Genomic DNA, 20,868 nt, shown 5'->3' with positions numbered 1-20,868 from the left:
AAGATGATTCAATTTGTAAGAGGAAATTTCCCAAATGTTTTCTCCATAAGGAGTTAGCATAAAGGGCCCAAAATTGAGTTATCTCTCCCAGCAAGATCTATACTAAAGGCTGTGGAAAGGTTCATTCGCCCGAACCGAAACATGTACAGTCCAGGCGTGTATAGATTTGTATCTGGCGTTTTCTTTTCAATGGCTCTATTAACCATGTTCCTTAATCTATATCTGTCCATAAAGCTCGAAAAATAATTGTATAATTAGATATAATGCATTTGGACGTCAATTGCCCGTTTCGGTATCAGGCTAACATGAAATATACTCAGGTGGTGATTCTAAATCGATCGATATATATTTTATGGAGTTTAAAATCAATTTCTGGTGGGTATATTTTTTTGGCAGATCAAATTTATTATACCCGGACCACTATGTGGGTTTGGGTATGAATATTATAAAGACAGTCATGCCCATTTGTTATTTAGAACAAGTATATACGGCCGTAAGTTCGGCCAGGCCGAATCTTATGTACCCTCCACCATGGATTGCGTAGGAACTTCTACTAAAGGCTGTCATCCACAATCGAATTACTTGGGTTGCGATAACACTTGCCGCAAGGTATCGTAAAACTTTTTAACACTGTCTTCTAAATTGTAAGTTAGCCCATACGGGGTATATATTAAACAAAAAAAGGCCGATTAAATACGTATATAATCTAGTTTGACAAAATTTTCTATAGAAATAAAATTTTGACAAAATTTTCTATAGAAATGAAACCTTGACAAAATTTTCTATAGAAATAAAATTTTGACAAAATTTTCTATAGAAATAAAAATTTGACAAAATTTTATATAGAAATAAAAACTTGACAAAATTTTCTATAGAAATAAAATGTTGACAAAATTTTCTATGGAAGTAAAATGTTGACAAAAATTTCTATAGAAATAAAATGTTGACAAAATTTTGTATAGAAATAAAATTTTGACAAAATTTTGTATAGAAATAAAATGTTGACAAAATTTTCTACAGAAATAAATTTTTTACAAAATTTTCTATAGAAATAAAATTTTGACAAACATTTATATAGAAATAAACTTTTGACAAAACTTTCTATAGAAATGAAATTTTAACAAAACTTTCTATAGTAATAAAATTTGACAAAATTTTCTATGGAAATAAAGTTTTGGTAGATTACAAAATTGTCTATAGAAATAAAATTTTGACAAAATTTTCTATGGAAATAAAATTTTGACAAACATTTGTATAGAAATAAACTTTTGACAAAACTTTCTATAGAAATGAAATTTTGACAAAACTTTCTATAGTAATAAAATTTGACAAAATTTTCTATGGAAATAAAGTTTTGGTAGATTATTTTTGGCGATATGGACCAATTTTTGTGTAATAAGTCATCGGCTATATATAACTAAAGACCGATAGGGACCAATTTTTACATGGCTGTATCGGATGACTTTTGCTCCTCCAAGAGGTTCCGGACGTCAAATCTGGGGACGGTTTATATGGGAACTATATATAATTATGGACCGATATGGACCAATTTTTTCATGGTTGTTAGAGACCATATACTAACACCATGTACCAAATTTCAACCGGATCGGATGAATTTTGCCCCTCCAAGAGGCTCTGGAGGTCAAATCTGGGGATCGGTTTATATGGGGGCTATATATAATTATGGACCGATATGGACCAATTTTAGCATGGTTATTAAAAACCGTATACTAAGACCACGTACTAAATTTCAACCGGATCGGATGAATTTTGCTCCTCCAAGAGGCTCCTGTGGTCAAATCTGGGGATCGGTTTATATGGGAGCTATATATAATTATGGACCGATATGGACCAATTTTTGCATGGTTGTTAGAGACCATATACTAACATCAGGTACCAAATTTCAATCGGATCGGATGAATTTTGCCCCTCCAGGAGGCTCCGGAGGTCAAATCTGGGGATCGGTTTATATGGGGGCTATATATAATTATAGACCGATATGGACCAATTTTTGCATGGTTGTTAGAGACCATATACTAACATCAGGTACCAAATTTCAATCGGATAGGATGAATTTTGCCCCTCCAAGAGGCTCCGGAGGTCAAATCTGGGGATCGGTTTATATGGGGGCTATATATAATTATGGACCGATATGGACCAATTTTTGCATGGTTGTTAGAGACCGTATACTAAGACCACGTACCAAATTTCAACCGGATCGGATGAATTTTGCTGCTCCGGGAGGCTCCCCAAGCCGAATTTGGGGATCGGTTTATATGGGGGCTATACGTAAACGTGGTCCGATATGGCCCATTTTCAATACCGTCCGACCTACATCAATAACAACTACTTGTGCCAAGTTTCAAGTCGATAGCTTGTTTCGTTCGGAAGTTAGCGTGATTTCCACAGACGGACGGACAGCCGGACAGACGGACAGACGGACGGACGGACGGACATGCTTAGATCGACTCAGAATTTCACCACGACCCAGAATATATATACTTTATGGGGTCTTAGAGCAATATTTCGATGTGTTACAAACGGAATGACAAAGTTAATATACCCCCATCCTATGGTGGAGGGTATAAAAATTCGTTAAATCGAACAGGAATATTAACTGTTAGTTTTATTGAAAATCGTTGTTTTTTTACCAGATGAGTACAAATTCATAAGCATTTGGCAAATTTAAACTACAGAGACATTAAAAATATTATTACTTTAAATAATCGTTAAAAACTGATGAATGATACATCTAGGTTAGGTTAGATTGAAAAGAGGATTCAAGATTTTATGCCTTATGAATACCTATATACACCCATGTCAATATTTGTGTGCTCTAGCTTCTTAGATGAATTGCCTAATTTGTTTCCTGCCCCCGGTTTCAAGATGGGCCAGGCATATGTAGAGTTCATAGTAATATATTCTTAAAACGTCCTACATACACCATTTCTCCGCTGCTCCTGTCGGGATATATGTATTCTCAACGCTAGGTTACTGTTTCGACCGAGCACCAAAAAAGGTTTTCAGCAGTTGTTTATCGCTCTCACTAATGATGTTGACATTCCGGTGTATTTCATAGTTTCTCTTCAGCTATAAGAAAGAGGTTCCTTGCCATTGAGCTAGATATACAATCGGGTAGTACTCACACTGACAAAAAAAGCATACTCGGTTCCAAAGATTTTGTCTTTACTTTAAAAAATTTGGTATTGATTCCGAGCCAAAGAAGCGGAGAATACAAGTAAGGATACTTTTAAGACACAATTCTCTTTTAAATTTAGGTTTTGTGTACTTGCTTCTAGGAAGCAAATTTTAATTTTTCGCTTTCTCAGCTTTTTTCTTCATATGCTATCAAAGTCCTTTAAAAACGAGTTAACGGCAACTTTATTTTCCAAATTAGGACTCGACTTCCAGTAGAAATTATGCTATGTTTGAAGTAAAAAACTTCTTTAAAATAAAGTTTTGAAAAACATGTCCTATATTTGAACGATTTTTTGCTTTGTAGTAAAGATGCAAAAATACAACAAATTTATAGACAATTTCATTAAATTTAAAGAATTTTTCTGAATTATTAAAGTCAAGTTGACCTTAGCCTATAAATTTTTTCTTTCATGCTAAGATACCCATTTTTAAGTCAAATCACTTAATTATAAGGACAATACGACTTCATTGAAAAGTTTATCGACTTTTGGACAAGGAAAATAACTTTATTTTAGAGAAATGCGTCTTCAATGCTAAGCAAAATTTGTATTCGTATTCTAAAGACATGAAATCTTTGACCTCACGACAATATTTTTTTCAGTGCATTAATAAGAGAAAAAAATCACCACCTGTCCAACTGGCGCAATTAGGATGATCAAAACAATACCGATTTCTAAGGGTTTGTCCCAGACTAGTTCATGTTTAGTCTTACTAAGTTCTCCCAGGTTTGTACTTTGGAATGAGTGCAAGCAGTATACTGTTAAAGTGACCGGTCCCTTCCATAAGTTTCGATCAGAACTGGAACTGGTCTATTCACACCAGAGAGTAGTCCTGTACCTGTTCTGGGGTAGATCCATTTCCCATAGCGGAGCTGCCACTCTATCTAACCTAACATTACCTAATTACCCGGCCATTGAATATGTGTTTCCAAACATTTGATGGAATCTAAATATCTTGGGAGTGTCGTACTTTGTGGATATTTCCTAAGGACTTAAGCCAAATATTGCTGATTTTTATACCCTCCGCCATAAGATGGGGGGTATATTAACTTTGTCATTCCGTTTGTAACACATCGAAATATTGCTCTAAGATCCCATAAAGTATATATATTCTGGGTAGTGGTGAAATTCTGAGTCGATCTAAGCATGTCCGTCCGTCCGTCCGTCTGTGAAATCACGCTAACTTCCGAACGAAACAAGCTATCGACTTGAAACTTGTCACAAGTAGTTGTTATTGATGTAGATCGGATGGTATTGCAAATGGGCCATATAGGTCCACTTTTACGTAAAGCCCCCATATAAACGGACCCCCAAATTTGGCTTGCGGATCCCCTAAGAGAAGCAAAATTCATCCGATCCGGCTGAAATTTGGTACATGGTGTTAGAATATGGTCTGTAACCATGCAAAAATTGGTTCACATCGGTCCATAATTATATATAGCCCATATGAACCGATCCCCCGATTTGGCTTGGGGAGCCTCTAAGAAAAGCAAATTTCATCCGATCCGGCTTAAATTTGGTACATGGTGTTAGTATATTTAGTATATGGTCTCTAATGACCATGCAAATATTGGTCCACATCGGTCCATAATTATATAGGCCCCATATAAACCGATCCCCAGATTTGACATCCGGAGCCCCTTTGGAAGAGCAAACTTCATCCGATTCGGTTAAAATTAGGTACGTGATGTTAGTATATGGTATCCAAAAGCCATGCAGGAATTAGTTCTTATCAGTCCATAATTAAATATATAGCTCCCATATAAACCGATCCCCACACCCTCAAAAAAATCGCTTCTTAACATATGTTCCAAACATATTTTGCAGGAAGCACATATATTATTGGATACTGCCGAAACATTAGTATGTTTGTTTTATGTGAACATATTATATGTTTGGAAGCATTTTGAGCCCAAAAATATTATATGCTTGGAAGAATTTTTCCCAAAGACGACTGTGCTCATTGCCTAACATACTCGTAATTTTCACTTCCACGAAATATTTTAGTTCTTGGCACCTTTTTCTGTAATACAAATAATGTTGAAGATGTTATTCACTTTTATAAATTTTTTAAATTTTACCTTTCGCCTGCGCGGAGAATCGAACCGAGGACCATACACTTTGTAAGCCAACACACTATCCACTGGACTACGTAGCTTTTATAGTCACCAGTAGATAATTATCGTTATAAGTTACATTTATATAGCATAGTTTGCAGCGCACACGAGCCCATGCAAACATAACATTATTTAACAGAAACATACATTTGTTTGGTTCAATCCCTGCTCCGACCGAACACTTTTTTTTTAATTTACACATTTATATTTATACTATATTAAATTTTTATAATGAAACTTCGAAATGTGGGTTATTAAAGATTTATAGTCAGTTAGTGCTTGATATAAACGAAATTGACTGATTTTTTGATAAAATATTTATTTGTTGCAAAAATAACAATTTTGTAACAAAAAACTGTTTTTGGTACAAAACTTTAAAATTTGGAAGGAATTCAAAAACTCTAACAAAAGAAGAACGTGGAGTCGAGTATAAACATACATAAATAATTTTATAATATAAATATAAATTTATTTAGGCGTGAACAGTTTTTTACTAGCATTTAACACCATCGCTCCAAAATGCCTTTTATTTTTCTGTAATAATTAATTTTAAAGAAAATAAACTTTTTAAATTGTTTTAGCTGCAAAACTCGAACTTAATGCCCACTTTTATATTTGAAGGTATCCGTCAACTCCTCGTGGACTACTTATTAATAAAGAGGAACTAAACTTTGTTTTATATATTTTACTGTGTAATATTTCACTATTTCCTCCTTAATTTTACTGTCCCAACTCTAAAAGGAGTATAGTGCACTTTCGTTATTTTTATGAAGACCCCTGATTTCTTTTAACGAACCAAGAAAAAAATTGTGCCCATAATGCCTAAATGATAAACAAAATACATGTCCACACATACTTAAAATGCTGCTCTCAAGGCGAAATCATATGCGATTTGTTTTTCAAATGTCTATTCTCTTGGTTCCGAATGTCTATTCTCTTTATTCAAACTAAATAATATTTAGACTTAAGCATATCAAATTTTTGGCCTTATCATAGAACAGATTTCCGAAACAACATACAAGCGGTTTCATAGAAATTGTTCTCTTTTGATTCTTTCGCTGTGTTATGTTGATATCTTTCGTCAACTCTTCCGGTTTCCATCTCTATTTCTTTCTTTATACTCTCTCCGTCGCTTTGAATAAAATATCACAACATATGTTTGTTTAGTCGAAATTTGTAAATTTATATATGTTTGCATTCACACATATGATTTTTTTGAAACATTCATGCCCCAAACATAATATATTCTAACATATTAACATAGATGTCCACAAACATTTAGTGTTAGTTTAGGAACATTGCATGTTTGCACTTAAATATATTGTGTTTTAAAATTGTGCCCGAAACACATTTTGTTTATATCGGAACATATGAAAAACATATTTTTCTAACAGTGCAGATTTGACATCCGGTGCCTTTTGGAGAAGCAAAATTCATCCGATCTGGTTGAAATTTGGTACGTGGTGGTAGTATATGATATTTAACCATGCCAAAAGTGGTCCATATCAGTCCATAATCATATATAGCCCCCATATAGGTTAGGTTAGGTGGCAGCCCGATGTATCAGGCTAACTTAGACTATTCAGTCCATTGTGATACCACATTGGTGAACTTCTCTCTTATCACTGAGTGCTGCCCGATTTCATGTTAAGCTCAATGACAAGGGACCTCCTTTTTATAGCCGAGTCCGAACGGCATTCCACATTGCAGATAAACCACTTAGAGAAGCTTTGAAACCCTCAGAAATGTCACCAGCATTACTGAGGTGGGATCATCCACCGCCGAAAAAATTTTTGGTGTTCGGTCGAAGCAGAAATCGACCCCACGACCTTGTGTATGCAAGGCTGGCATGCTAACCAGCCATTGCACCACGTTGGCTCCCCATATAAACCGATCCCGATATTTGGTTGTGGAACATCTTGCAGGAGCAAATTTCATCCGAGTCAGTTGAAATTTCTAGTATATGGCCGTTAACAACAATGCCTAACTAGGTCCGTAGCGGTCTATAGTTATATATAGCCCTCAGATAAATCGATCCCCAATCACACAAAAGTTGTTCCATATCAAGTTCATAATTATATATAGCCCCTATATAAGCGACCCCCAATTTCAATTCTGGCTCTCTACGCATCGTGCAAAAAGTCCATATCGATTCGTAATTATTTGTAGACTTACCTATACATAACTTATTTGTGTGATATATACCACGTATGGACTAACTCACAATTTAGAAAACGATGATAAGAAGTAGAGGTGTGCACGTGAGTAATATTTTACTCACGCTCACGCACACTCACGACGGAAAAATCTTACTCACGCACACTCACGCACGATATTGTTTGGTAGGACTCACGCTCACGCACACTCACGAAAAGAAAATTTGTATTCACGCACACTCACGCACGAAAATGTCGTGACTCACGAAAAATACCGTGACTCATGAAAAATATCGTGACTCACGAAAAATGTCGTGACTCACGAACAACTTTTTGAGTAATTTACCTTAGCGACGCGTCTGAAAACATGAGCATTATTAAAATCGAGAGCGTTATTACACTCTTAACATCCCAGGTGTCACTAAAATTGTAAATGAATTTAACTCTTAAGCGTTTTATGTTGGTGAGCAGGATTATTTTCGTGAGCGTAAATCTTTACTCACGCACACTCACGAAGATAATATTTACGTGACTCACGCTCACGCACGACATTTTGGTTTGTTAATCACGCTCACGCACACTCACGCCGTTGCCATGAGCGTGACTCACGACTCACACGTGAGTCACGAACATTTTCGTGAGTCACGACAATTTCGTGTCACGTGCACACCTCTAATAAGAAGTATTAAGATACCACAACCCAAGTAATTCGATTGTGGATGACAGTCTTTCGTAGAAGTTTCTACGCAATCCATGGTGGAGGGTACATAAGATTCGGCCTGGCCGTATACACTTGTTTTTACACATACACTTACGTAAGTATTACTTAAGCAATGGGTTCATAAAACTTAACACTGCCACCCACATAATATGACAGTGTCAAATGCAAACAAAATTTTCTCCAAACCATGGACTTTTCTCAATAGCAAAATATTTCATTTATCAAAATTAGGAAAATTCCCAAATCGAAAAAATCAAAGAACTAACAAAAATATGCACAGCTCATTGAAAAATGGGTTTCAGTTTTTCTCCACAAAGTGATAGCATCATAATAGCAACGTAATTTAACGAATCATAAGCAGCATCAATTCTGCATGAAGTTCAGTAGCAAAGCTGGTGTCTATGACTGCCAAGAAAAATCGAAAGTCACGATCCTTGTTTGAGAGATGGGATGAATAGGAGAAAAAAATAAAACTAGACATTGTACCCAAGTCAATGACTTGGAAAAATTTAATATAAACACTGCTTAAAAGCGCAATACCGAAGAAGGAAATTGTAGGTTTAGCAAACAAGAGATGCCCGAGGCAAATTACAATTGCTAGAGCCAAATTGTCTAGCGTGTATGAACTGTGAACCTTCTCTGTGGCAGTAACGGGGTATCTGCTGGCTGCATCATTTGATGTCTTCTATACCAAAAAGTCACCCATTTTAATGGAGGACATTACTATAACTCCCTGGGAGGATTCACATTCTCCAAAATCTTCATTTGTATATTAACTTAGTGCAAAAAAAAAATATAAAAAATAGAAACACAACATCTATAGGGGGGTTTGATATACTGCTGCAGAGGCACATTCTGTACAATAATCCTACACCATAATTTGTCAAGTCATTCCTATTGCATTGTAACATAAATCTAAGAAGAAACATGAAAAATAAATATCCACACAACTCACTGACATATTAATCATCACTAATGCATTTTGTGTGCTTTTAGGATTTTTGCTGTGGGACAATAGCACAGCTTGGAGTTGTACTAAAGTTTCAATCCTGCGTAAATCTTTGAAATGAGAAATTTAATTAACATAACATCCAGATCAGGGCTGCCAATAAAATTTCAAGAAAAATCGTCACTTTTTTCCGAAAAAATCGTCATAATCGTTACTTCCGTTTTAAAAATCGTCAAAAAATCTTCAGTGTAAATAATATTCAATCCAAACTAATTTTTTGGTTAAAAACAAAAGTATTTATTTCATATAAAGAAGAGAAAATTAATATATCCCACTATGCATTTCATCAATAAAATCACAATGAATTCGGCATTGTATAAAAATAACTTAAAACAAGTATATACGGCCGTAAGTTCGGCCAGGCCGAATCTTACGTACCCTCCACTATGGATTGCGTAGAAACTTCTACGAAAGACTGTCATCCACAATCGAATTACTTGGGTTGTGGTATCTTAAAACTTCTTAACATCGTTTTCTAAATTGTGAGTTAGTCCATACGTGGTATATATTAGACAAAAAAAGTTATGTATACACTGAAAAAAATATTGTCGTGAGGTCAAAGATTTCATGTCTTTAAAATACGAATACAAATTTTGCTTAGCATAGAAGACGCATTTCTCAAAAATAAAGTTATTTTCCTTGTCCAAAAGTCGATAAACTTTTCAATGAAGTCGTATTGTCCTTATAATTAAGTGATTTGACTTAAAAATGGGTATCTTAACATGAAAGAAAAAATTTATAGGCTAAGGTCAACTTGACTTTAATAATTCAGAAAAATTCTTAAAATTTAATAAAATTGTCTTTAAATTTGTTGTCTTTTTGCATCTTGACTACAAAGCAAAAAATCGTTCAAATATAAGACATGTTTTTCAAAACTTTATTTTAAAGAAGTTTTTTACTTCAAATATAGCATAATTTCTACTGGAAGTCGAGTCCTAATTTGGAAAATAAAGTTGCCGTTAACTCGTTTTTAAAGGACTTTGATAGCATATGAAGAAAAAAAGCTGAGAAAGCGAAAAATTAAAATTTGCTTCCTAGAAGCAAGTACACAAAACCTAAATTTAAAAGAGAATTGTGTCTTAAAAGTATCCTTACTTGTATTCTCCGCTTCTTTGGCTCGGAATCAATACCAAATTTTTTAAAGTAAAGACAAAATCTTTGGAACCGAGTATGCTTTTTTTCAGTGTAGGTAAGTCTATAAATAATTACGAATCGACATGGACATTGAAATTTGGGGGTCGCTTATATGGGGGCTATATAGAATTATGAACTTGATATGGACCAATTTTTGTGTGATTGGGGATCGATTTATCTGAGGGCTATATATAACTATAGACCGATATGGACCTAGTTAGGCATGGTTGTTAACGGTCATATACCAGCACAATGTACCAAATTTCAACTGACTCGGATGAAATTTGCTCCTCCAAGAGGCTCCAAAACCAAATCTCGGGATCGGTTTATATGGGGGCTTTATATGATTATGGACTGATGTGGACCACTTTTGTCATGGTTGTTAAATATCATATACTACCACCACGTACCAAATTTCAACCAGATCGGATGACTTTTGCTTCTCTAAAAGGCACAGGAGGTCAAATCTGGGGATCGGTTTATATGGGGGCTATATATAATTATTGACCGATGTGGACCTATTTTTGTATGTTCATTAGAAACCATATACTAACACCACATACCAAATTTCAGCCGGATCGGATGAAATTTGCTTCTCTTAGAGCAATCGCAAGCCAAAGTTGGGGGTCCGTTTAAATGGGGGCTATACGTAAAAGTGGACCGATATGGCCCATTTGCAATACCATCCGACCTACATCAATAACAACTACTTGTGCCAAGTTTCAAGTCGATAGCTTGTTTCGTTCGGAAGTTAGCGTGATTTCAACAGACGGACAGACGGACGGGCGGACATGCTCAGATCGAATCAGAATTTCTCCATGACCCAGAATATATATACTTTATGGGGTCTTAGAGCAATATTTCGATGTGTTACAAACGGAATGACAAAGTTAATATACCTCCATCCTATGGTGGAGGGTATACAATTGTATGCAATGCTATGCTATGCAATTAAAAAATAATATAAAAATACTTTTTTTTTTAATATATAGTTACTAATTAAGTAAGATTTTTATTTAAAAATTTTCCACAATTTGAACATAAATCTCCAATTATTAGATACAATATTCTATTGAAATAAAATTTTAACAAAATCTTCTATAGAAATAAAATTTTGACGAAATTTTCTTAGAAATACAACTTTTGAAGAATTTGCTATAGAAAAAAAATTGCCAAAAATGTTCTATAGAAATAAATTTTTCAAGAACGTCCTAAAAAAAATTCTCTACAGATATAAAGTACTCAGAAAGTTTTCTATAGAAATAAAATTTTTGACAAAATTTTCTATATAAATATAATTTTGACGATATTTTCTATAAAACTACAATTATGACAAATATCTTCTATAGAACTAAAATTTTGCAATATTTTATATAGAAATAAAATTTTGACAAAATTTTCTAAAGAAATAAAATTTTGACACAATTTTCTATAGAAATATAATTTTGACAACATTTTCTATAAAACTAAAATTTTGACAAAATTTTATATAGAAATAAAATTTAAAAAAATTTTCCATAGAAATAAAATTTGGACAAAATTTTCTATAGAAATGTAATTTTGACAACATTTTCTATAAAACTAAAATTTTGACAAAATCTTCTATAGAAATTAAATTTTGGCAACTTTTTCTGTAAAACTAAAAGTTTCTATTAATTCAATATAAAACATGTTATTCGAAATACATGTGTACAATTTTTTTTATATACTAACCACGAAAATTTGATCAGCAACTTAAAAATATTTTTTTTATTTGGTAGATTTTTGGTAAAATGTTCTTCAAATTTTTGGTGGAGTATTTTGGGCACGAGTGGCAACCGCGATAGTAATACTGTAGGTGTAAAATGAGGTAAATTGATATGGGAGCCACCGTAGTGCAATGGTTGACATGCCCGCCTTGCATACACAAGGACGTGCGTTCGATTCCTGCTTCGACCGAACACCAAAAAGTTTTTCAGCGGTGGATTATCCCACCTTAGTAATGCTGGTGACATTTCGGAGGGTTTCAAAGCTTCTCTAAGTGGTTTCACAGCAATATGGAACGCCGTTCGGACTCGGCTATAAAAAGGAGGTCCCTTGTCATTGAGCTTAACATGGAATCGGGCAGCACTCAGTGATAAGAGAGAAGTTCACCAATGTGGTATCACAATGGACTGAATAGTCTAAGTGAGCCTGAAATATCAGGCTGCCACTATAACTAACCTAACCTAAAATGAGGTATAGGTCCAACATGTATGCAATCAAAAATTCGCAATTTCTCTATCTGGCAACTGTCAAATGTATTCTCTCTTTTGCTGGCTCTAAGCGTGTAAACGAACAGCTTCTAGTCAACATTTTTGAACGCAGCTAATATCGTCATTTTTGGGGCAAAAAATCAGAAAATCGGCATTTGCTATTTTTTGAGTAAAAAATCGTCAAAATACCGATAAATCGGCAAAATTGGCAGCCCTGATCCAGATGTCCATACGAAGCCATATATTACGTCCCAGCAAAAAAGAAGTCGTCAAAAAAAAAAAGTTAAATATTCTTTTTGGATGCAAAAGTGGTGCAAAATTGGCGTACACTGAAAAAATAAACATGCCCGGTTCCAAAGATTTTGCCTTAATTTTGAGTTTGGTATTGATTCCTACAGGCACAATTTTCATTTAAATTTATGTTTAGCGTACATGATTCTAGGAAAAAAATTAATCTATCCTATTTTTTCAGCTTTTTCTTCGTCCTTTATCACAAGGACTAAATAGCCTAGGTGAACCTGAAATATCAGGCTGCCACGAGTCATATAATTATAAAGACAAAACGACTTCATTGAAAAGTTGATTGACTTTTGGACGAAGAAAAAACTTTATATCAGCAAAATGCGTCTTCTATGCAAAGCAAAATTCCCATTCTTATTTTAAGGACATGAAATCTTTCGCCTCACAACAATAATTTTTTCAGTGTATGTAACAGCGATGAATATATCATGTGCTTGTCATATGGCGGATGTCCACAATATCAACAGCCGTTGAACTAAATTTTCATCACTTCTTAAGGTGTGATCCTGTGTTTTGGATGTGAATTAAAAAAAAATTGTGAAATTTTGCCAAATAAATAAATTTTATATTTTTTTATAATTTTTAATGTATTACAACGCTTGTCTGAAAGGTATATATAATTTGTACCATTTTATAAATTCTTACTCTTTTAACCTATTTGTAACAAGCAAAGATAACATTTTCCATTAAAAATATGAAATTAGCAGGTTATAAAAACAGTGAGGACATTTTTTGGAAGTGCTTTTAATGTTGTGCATTTAGGAAATCGTCCACATTTTTTGCTGGGTACTTCTACAAAAAGGGTTATGTTACTTACTCACAATGGACTTTGATAGGAGGACTTAATATGAAAATTAAAATTTTTAAAAATATGAATTAAAGAAAATTTTGTCAAAATTCTATTTCTATGGAAAATTTTGTCAAAATTTTATTTCTATAGAAAATTTGTTCAAAATTTTATTTCTATAGAAAATTTGTTCAAAAATTTATTTCTATAGAAAATTTTGTCAAAATTTTATTTGTATGGAAAATTTAGTCAAAATTTTATTTCTATACATAATTTTGTCAAAATTATATTTTTCTAGAAAAATTTTGTCAAAATTTTATTTCTATGGAAAATTTTGTCAAAATTTTATTTCTATGGAAAATTTTGTAAAAATTTTATTTCTGTGGAAAATTTTGAAAAATTTTTATTTCTATGGAACATTTTGTCAAAAATTTTTTCTGCAGAAAATGTTGTCAAAATTTTATTTCTATGCAAAATTTTGTCAAAATTTTATTTCTATAGATAACATAAATTTGTCAAAATTTTATTCCTATTGAAAATTTTGTCAAAATTTTTTTCTATCGAGAATGTTGTCTAATGTTTATTTCTATCGAAAATGTCAAAATTTTATTTCTATACATAATTTTGTCAAAATTTTATTTCTATGGAAAATTTTTGTCAAAATTTTATTTCTATCGATAACATAAATTTGTCAAAATTTTATTCCTATTGAAAATTTTGTCAAAATTTTATTTCTATCGAGAATGTTGTCTAATTTTTATTTCTATCGAAAATGTTGTCAAAATTTTATTTCTATACATAATTTTGTCAAAATTTAATTTCTATGGAAAATTTTTGTCAAAATTTTATTTTTATGCAAAATTTTGTCAAAATTTTATTTCTATAGATAACATAATTTTTTCAAAATTTTATTTCTATCGAAAATTTTGTCAACATTTCATTTCTATCGAGAATGTTGTCCAATTTTTATTTCTATCGAAAATGTTGCCAAAATTTTATTCCAATACATAATTTTGTTAAAATTTTTTTTTTATGGAAAATTTTGTAAAAATTTTATTTATATGGAAAATTTTGTCAGAATTTGTATTTTTATAGAATATTTGTAAAAAATCTTATTTTTATAGAATATTTTGTCAAAATTTTATTTCTGTAGAAAAATGAAGTACCATTAATTAGAGAAGAATATTTTTCAAAGTCTACCAAAATATCAAGAATTCTACCAATCTACCAAAAATCTACGTGATACTCTGCCAGTATCACGTTAACGAGCAATGGTACGGGAAACAAAATATTTATTCACAATTAAATGCTAGAGAGCTCTAATGACAGCCACTTGTGGGTTTCCAGCCAAATATAATAAAATCACGCTTGAATTTCATAATGAAAAATTTTAGTTTTAAAATGCAACACATCAGATGGCTATTGTATGCTTGTAGACAATAAAATAAATTGTAAGTGGAATAAAACTGACAGTTGTCAGACGAGCGTCCTTCGGGTCCTCAAGAAATTTGTTATGGGTGTAGGTAAGGTGGCAGTCCGATTTGATTCAGGCTCACTTAAACCATTCAGTCCATATTAGTGTTATTGCGTGTATTATATTTCGATATTCGATTTGTGTATCCCTACCCTCGTCTTCAATGTATTAATTGAAATTGTTTATTGTAATTACCTGTACCACTTTAACCACTATAAATACGACATTGCTGTTATGAAAAGATTGTAATGACAATTTTTGTCATTTTCAGTGGCCGAAACTTAAAGAAGACCTGCCTCCTCTTTGATGGTAATTAAATGAGTAATCCAGTATAACCATAATGAGTTAGTAAACAAATCAAGCTGTGGAAACCAGTCCACAATTATTACGAGAAATGAAGAAAAACATGCTGTAATGAAGAAAACAACAAAAAAGAACAAAAAAGATGTAAAACAATATTAAAAACTAAAAACGTAGGAAACTTCAATTAGACATTAAGGGGTGTTGATCGACAACTTGTTTAACCAAACCGGTGAGATTTTCATCGAAACTTAATGGGTTGAGAAAATTAATGCAATCACTTTCATGAAAGTTTATCATTATTAATAATGGACATTTCCAAAAATTAATTTAAAATGTTTATTTTCATTTTAAATTAACTCAAAATGGTAACTGGTTCTATTTTGTGAGAAAAGCTAAGTAAATATTGTGAATGAACTTAATCGAAGGTATTAGAGACTGGACAAAATGTTGTGAGGAGACGTTGGTGTGATAATGCGAGAAATATTTTTCTGAAATCAGATATTTGAACCTTCTAAAATTATATCTAATACCAGAACAAAGTGGGTTTGTATAATTTTGATTCTATTAATTCCCCCATTACGTAATGGAATTTCTGCAGCAAGAGTTTATTGCCAGAACTATCTCAGTAACTGTTGCAGGAAAATGAAGTGAGACAAATGTTGTTCCCATCCCTAAAGCTGGAGAACGAGGGATGAAAAATCGATATTTTTCTCTTGTATCACTTCAAAAAAAAAAGAACGTTCGAGAAAGATGGAAACGTTGTTCATTTTTTATCTTTAAAAAAAAAGTTGTTGGTACACAATCTCTTTATACCCTACACCGTATAGAAATAAAATTTTGACAAAATTTTCTACAGAAAAAAAAATTTAACAAAATTTTTTATGAAAATGAAGTTTTCACAAAAGTTGTTGGCACACTATCTCTTTATATTCTACACCGTACACGCAAAGAAGGAATATGATCACCTCAAACATGTTTCAAGAGCAAAATGTTATTTTTGTATGGTGACCATGTAACATGTTTGTCACTAAAATGTTATTTTCTCCTCAAATATAATCTGCTTGTTGAAATCAGATACATGATTTCCGAGAAAATAACATAGTTGCGAAAACCATGTTACATGGTCACCACCCAAAAATAACATTTTGCTCTTAAAACATGTTTGAGGTGATCACATTCCTTCTCTGGGTGTATAGAATTAAAATTATCTATCGAAAATAAATTTTAACAAAATTGTCTCTAGAAATTAAATTTTAACAACATTTTCAATAGAAATAATATTTTGCCAAAGTTTTCTATGGATATACAGTTTTGAAAAAAATTTCTATAGAAATTTTTGAAACAATTTTCTATAAAAAAAATCATAGAAATAAAATGTTGACAAAATTTTCTATAGAAATAAAATTTTGACAAAATGCAAATAAAATTTTGCCAAATTGTCTATAGAAATAAAATTTTGACAAATATTTTCTTTAGAAATAAAATTTTACAAAAATTTTGTATAGAAATAAAATTTTGACAAAATTGTCTATAGAAATAAAATTTTGACAAAATTTTCTATAGAAATAAAATAAACAAAATTTTTTGTAAAAATAAAATTTTGACAAAATATTCTATCGAATAAAAATTTTGAAAAATAGATATAAAATATTGACGAAATTTTCTATAAGAATAAACTTAAAAAAAATTCTATAGAAATAAAATTTTGACAAAATTTTCTATAGAAATAAAATTTTAACAAAATTTTCTATAGAAATATAATTTTTTACAAAATTTTCTATAAAAAAAAAAAAATTGACAAAATTTTCTATAGAAATAATAGGGTAGAATTGAATTCCTCGGAATTTACTTATGTGATAATATGGTAAAATTGCTAAATTGCAATTGAAAGGACTAGAGCAATTACTCCTCCTAATTTATTAGGAATAGATCGTAAAATAGCATAAGCAAATAAAAAATATAAAATGTTGAAATTTTCTATAGAAATAAAATTTTGACAAAATTTCCTATAGAAATAAAATTTTGACAAAATTTTCTATAGAAACTAAATTTTGACAAAATTTTCTATAGAAATAAAATTTTGACAAAATTTTTTATAGAAATAAAATTTTGACAAAATTTTTTATAGAAATGAAATAAGCAAAATATTTTGTAGAAATAAAATTTTGACAAAATTTTTTATAGAAACAAAATAAACAAAATATTTTGTAGAAATAAAAATTTGACAAAATTTTCTATAGAATAAAAATTTTGACAGAACATAATAAAAAAATGTTGACGAAATTTTTTATAGAAATAAAGTTTTAACAAAATTTTCTATAGAAATAAAATTTTGACAAAATGTCCTATAGAAATAAAATTTTGACAAAATTTTCTATAGAAATAAAATTTTGACAAAAATTTTCTATAGAAATAGAATTTTGAAAAAATTTTCTATAGAAATAAAATTTTGACAAAAGTTTCTACAGAAATAAAATTTTGATAAAATTTTCTATAGAAATAATATTTCGACAAAATTTTTTGTAGAAATAAAAGTTTGACAAAATTTTTTATAGCAGTGAAATAAACAAAATATTTTGTAGAAATGAAATTTTGACAAAATTTTTTATAGAAATGAAATAAACAAAATATTTTGTAGAAATAAAAATTTGACAAAATTTTCTATAGAATAAAAATTTTAACAGAACATAATAAAAAAATGTTGACGAAATTTTCTATAGGAATAAAGTTTTAACAAAATTTTCTATAGAAATAAAATTTTGACAAAATTTCCTATAGAAATAAAATGTTGACAAAATTTTCAATAGAAATTAAATATTTACAATTTGCAAAATTTTCTATAGAAACAAAATTTCTATAGAAATAAAATTTTGACAAAATTTTCTATAGAAATAGAATTTTGATAAAATTTTCTATAGAAATTAAATTTTGACAAAATTTTCTATAAAAATAAAATATTGACAAAATTTTCTATAAAAATAAAATTTTGACAAAATTTTCTATAGAAATAAAATTTTGACAAAATTTTCTATAGAAGTAAAATTTTCACAAAATTTTCTATAGAAATTAAATTATTACAATTTGACAAAATTTTCGATAGAAATACAATTTTGACAAAATAGAAATAAAATTTTGACAACATTTTTTATAGAAATAAACTTTGAACAAAATTTTCTATACAAATAATATTGCGACAAAATTTTCTATAGATATAAAATTTTGACAAAATTTTCTAAAGAAATAAAATTTTGACAAAATTCTCTATCGAAATAAAACTTTGACAAAATTTTCTCTAGAAATAAAATGTTGATAAAATTTTCTATCGACATAAATCTTTGACAAAATTTTCTATAGAAATAAAATTTTGACAAAGTTTCCTATAAAAATAAAGTTTTAACAAAATTTTCTATAGAAATAAAATTTTGACAAAAGTTTCTACAGAAATAAAATTTTGATAAAATTTTCTATAGAAATAATATTTCGACCAAATTTTTTGTAGAAATAAAATTTTGACAAAAATTTTCTGTGTAAGTAGAATTTTGACAAAAGTTTCTACAGAAATAAAATTTTCTATAGAAATAAAATTTTGACAAACTTTTCTATAGAAATAAAATTTTGACAAAATTTTCTATAGAATAAAAATTTTGACAAAATAGAAATAAAATTTTGACAAAATGGAAATAAAATTTTGACACAATTGTCTAAAGAAATAAAAGTTGAGAAATACAATACAATTTTGACATAATATTCTATAGAAATAAAATTTTGACAACATTTTTTATAGAAATAGAATTTTAACGAACTTTTATATAGAAATAAAATTTTGAGCAAATTTTCTGTAGAAATAAAATTTTGACAATATTTTCTATAGAAGTAAAATTTTTACAACATTTTCTATAGAATTTAAATTTTGACAAAATTTTCAATAGAAATTAAATATTTACAATTTGACAAAATTTTCTATAGAAACAAAATTTTGACAAAATATAAATAAAATGTCGACAAAATAGAAATAACATTTTGACAACATTTTTTATAGCAATAAACTTTTAACAAACTTTTCTTTAGAAATAAAATTTTAACAAAATTTTCTGTAGAAATAATATTTCGACAAAATTTTCTATAGTTATAAAATTTTAACAAAAATTTCTAAAGAAATAAAATTTTCTATCGAAATAAAACTTTGACGAATTTTTCTCTAGAAATAAAAATTTGACAAAATAGAAATAAAATTTTGGCAAAATTTTCTATAGAAATAAAATTTTAACACAAATTTTCTTTAGAAATAAAATTTTACAAAAATTTTCTATAGAAATAAAATTTTGACAAAATTTTTTATCGAAATAAATCTTTAACAAAATTTTCTATAGAAATAAAATTTTGACAAAATTTTCTATAAAAATAAAGTTTTAACAAAATTTTCTATAGAAGTAGAATTTTGACAAAAGTTTCTACAGAAATAGATTTTTGATAAAATTTTCTATCGAAATAAATCTTTAACAAAATTTTCTATAGAAATAAAATTTTTTCAAAATTTTTTATATAAATAAAATTTTGACAAAACTTTCTATAGAAATAATATTTCGACAAAATTTTCTATAGAAACAAAATTTTGACAAAATTTTCTATAAAAATAAAATTTTTGACAAAACTTTCTACAGAAATAAAATTTTGATCAAATTTTCTATAGATATAACATTTTGACAAACTTTCTATAGAAATAAAATTTTGACAAAATGGAAATAAAATTTTGACACAATTGTCTATAGAAATAAAAGTTGAGAAAATTTTTGATAAAAATAAAATTGTGACAAAATTTTCTATAGAAATATAATTTTGAAAAAATTTTCTATAAAAATAAAATTTTGACGATCTTTTATAAAGAAATAAAATTTTGAGAAAATTTTCTGTAGAAATAAAATTTTGCAAAATACAATTTTTTGTTTGGTAGTTTTTTGGCAAAATTTTCTCCAGATTTTGGTAGATTATTCTATAGAAATAAAATTTTGATAAAATATTCTATAGAAATAAAATGTTGACAAAATTTTCTATAGAAATAAGATTTTAACGATCTTTTATATAGAAATAAAATTTTGAGAAAATTATCTGTAGAAATAAAATTTAGCAAAATACAAATTTTTGTTTGGTAGTTTTTTGGCAAAATTTTCTCCAAATTTTGGTAGATTATTTTTTGCTCGAGTAGCAACCGTGAACTGAAATTAAATTAATATTCGTCGCAATTTCTAAACATTATATGTATACATAGGGTCAAGCTCATTGTCATCTCTAACATCACAATTTCCAAGGTAAAGTGGTAACACTGATTGCAACAAATAAAGAGAGTCCATATAACATGTTCGTAGCTTAGTTAATGAAGTTTGAAATAAAATACAAGGCCACATTGACTTTGAGTTGAGAGAGTCAGTTTTAAATTTT

The sequence above is a fragment of the Haematobia irritans genome, chromosome 1 (genome assembly GCF_050003625.1).
Source record: "Haematobia irritans isolate KBUSLIRL chromosome 1, ASM5000362v1, whole genome shotgun sequence".
Taxonomy (NCBI): domain Eukaryota; kingdom Metazoa; phylum Arthropoda; class Insecta; order Diptera; family Muscidae; genus Haematobia; species Haematobia irritans.
The sequence above is the reverse complement of the archived record's forward strand: the minus strand, read 5'-3'. Positions refer to the sequence as shown.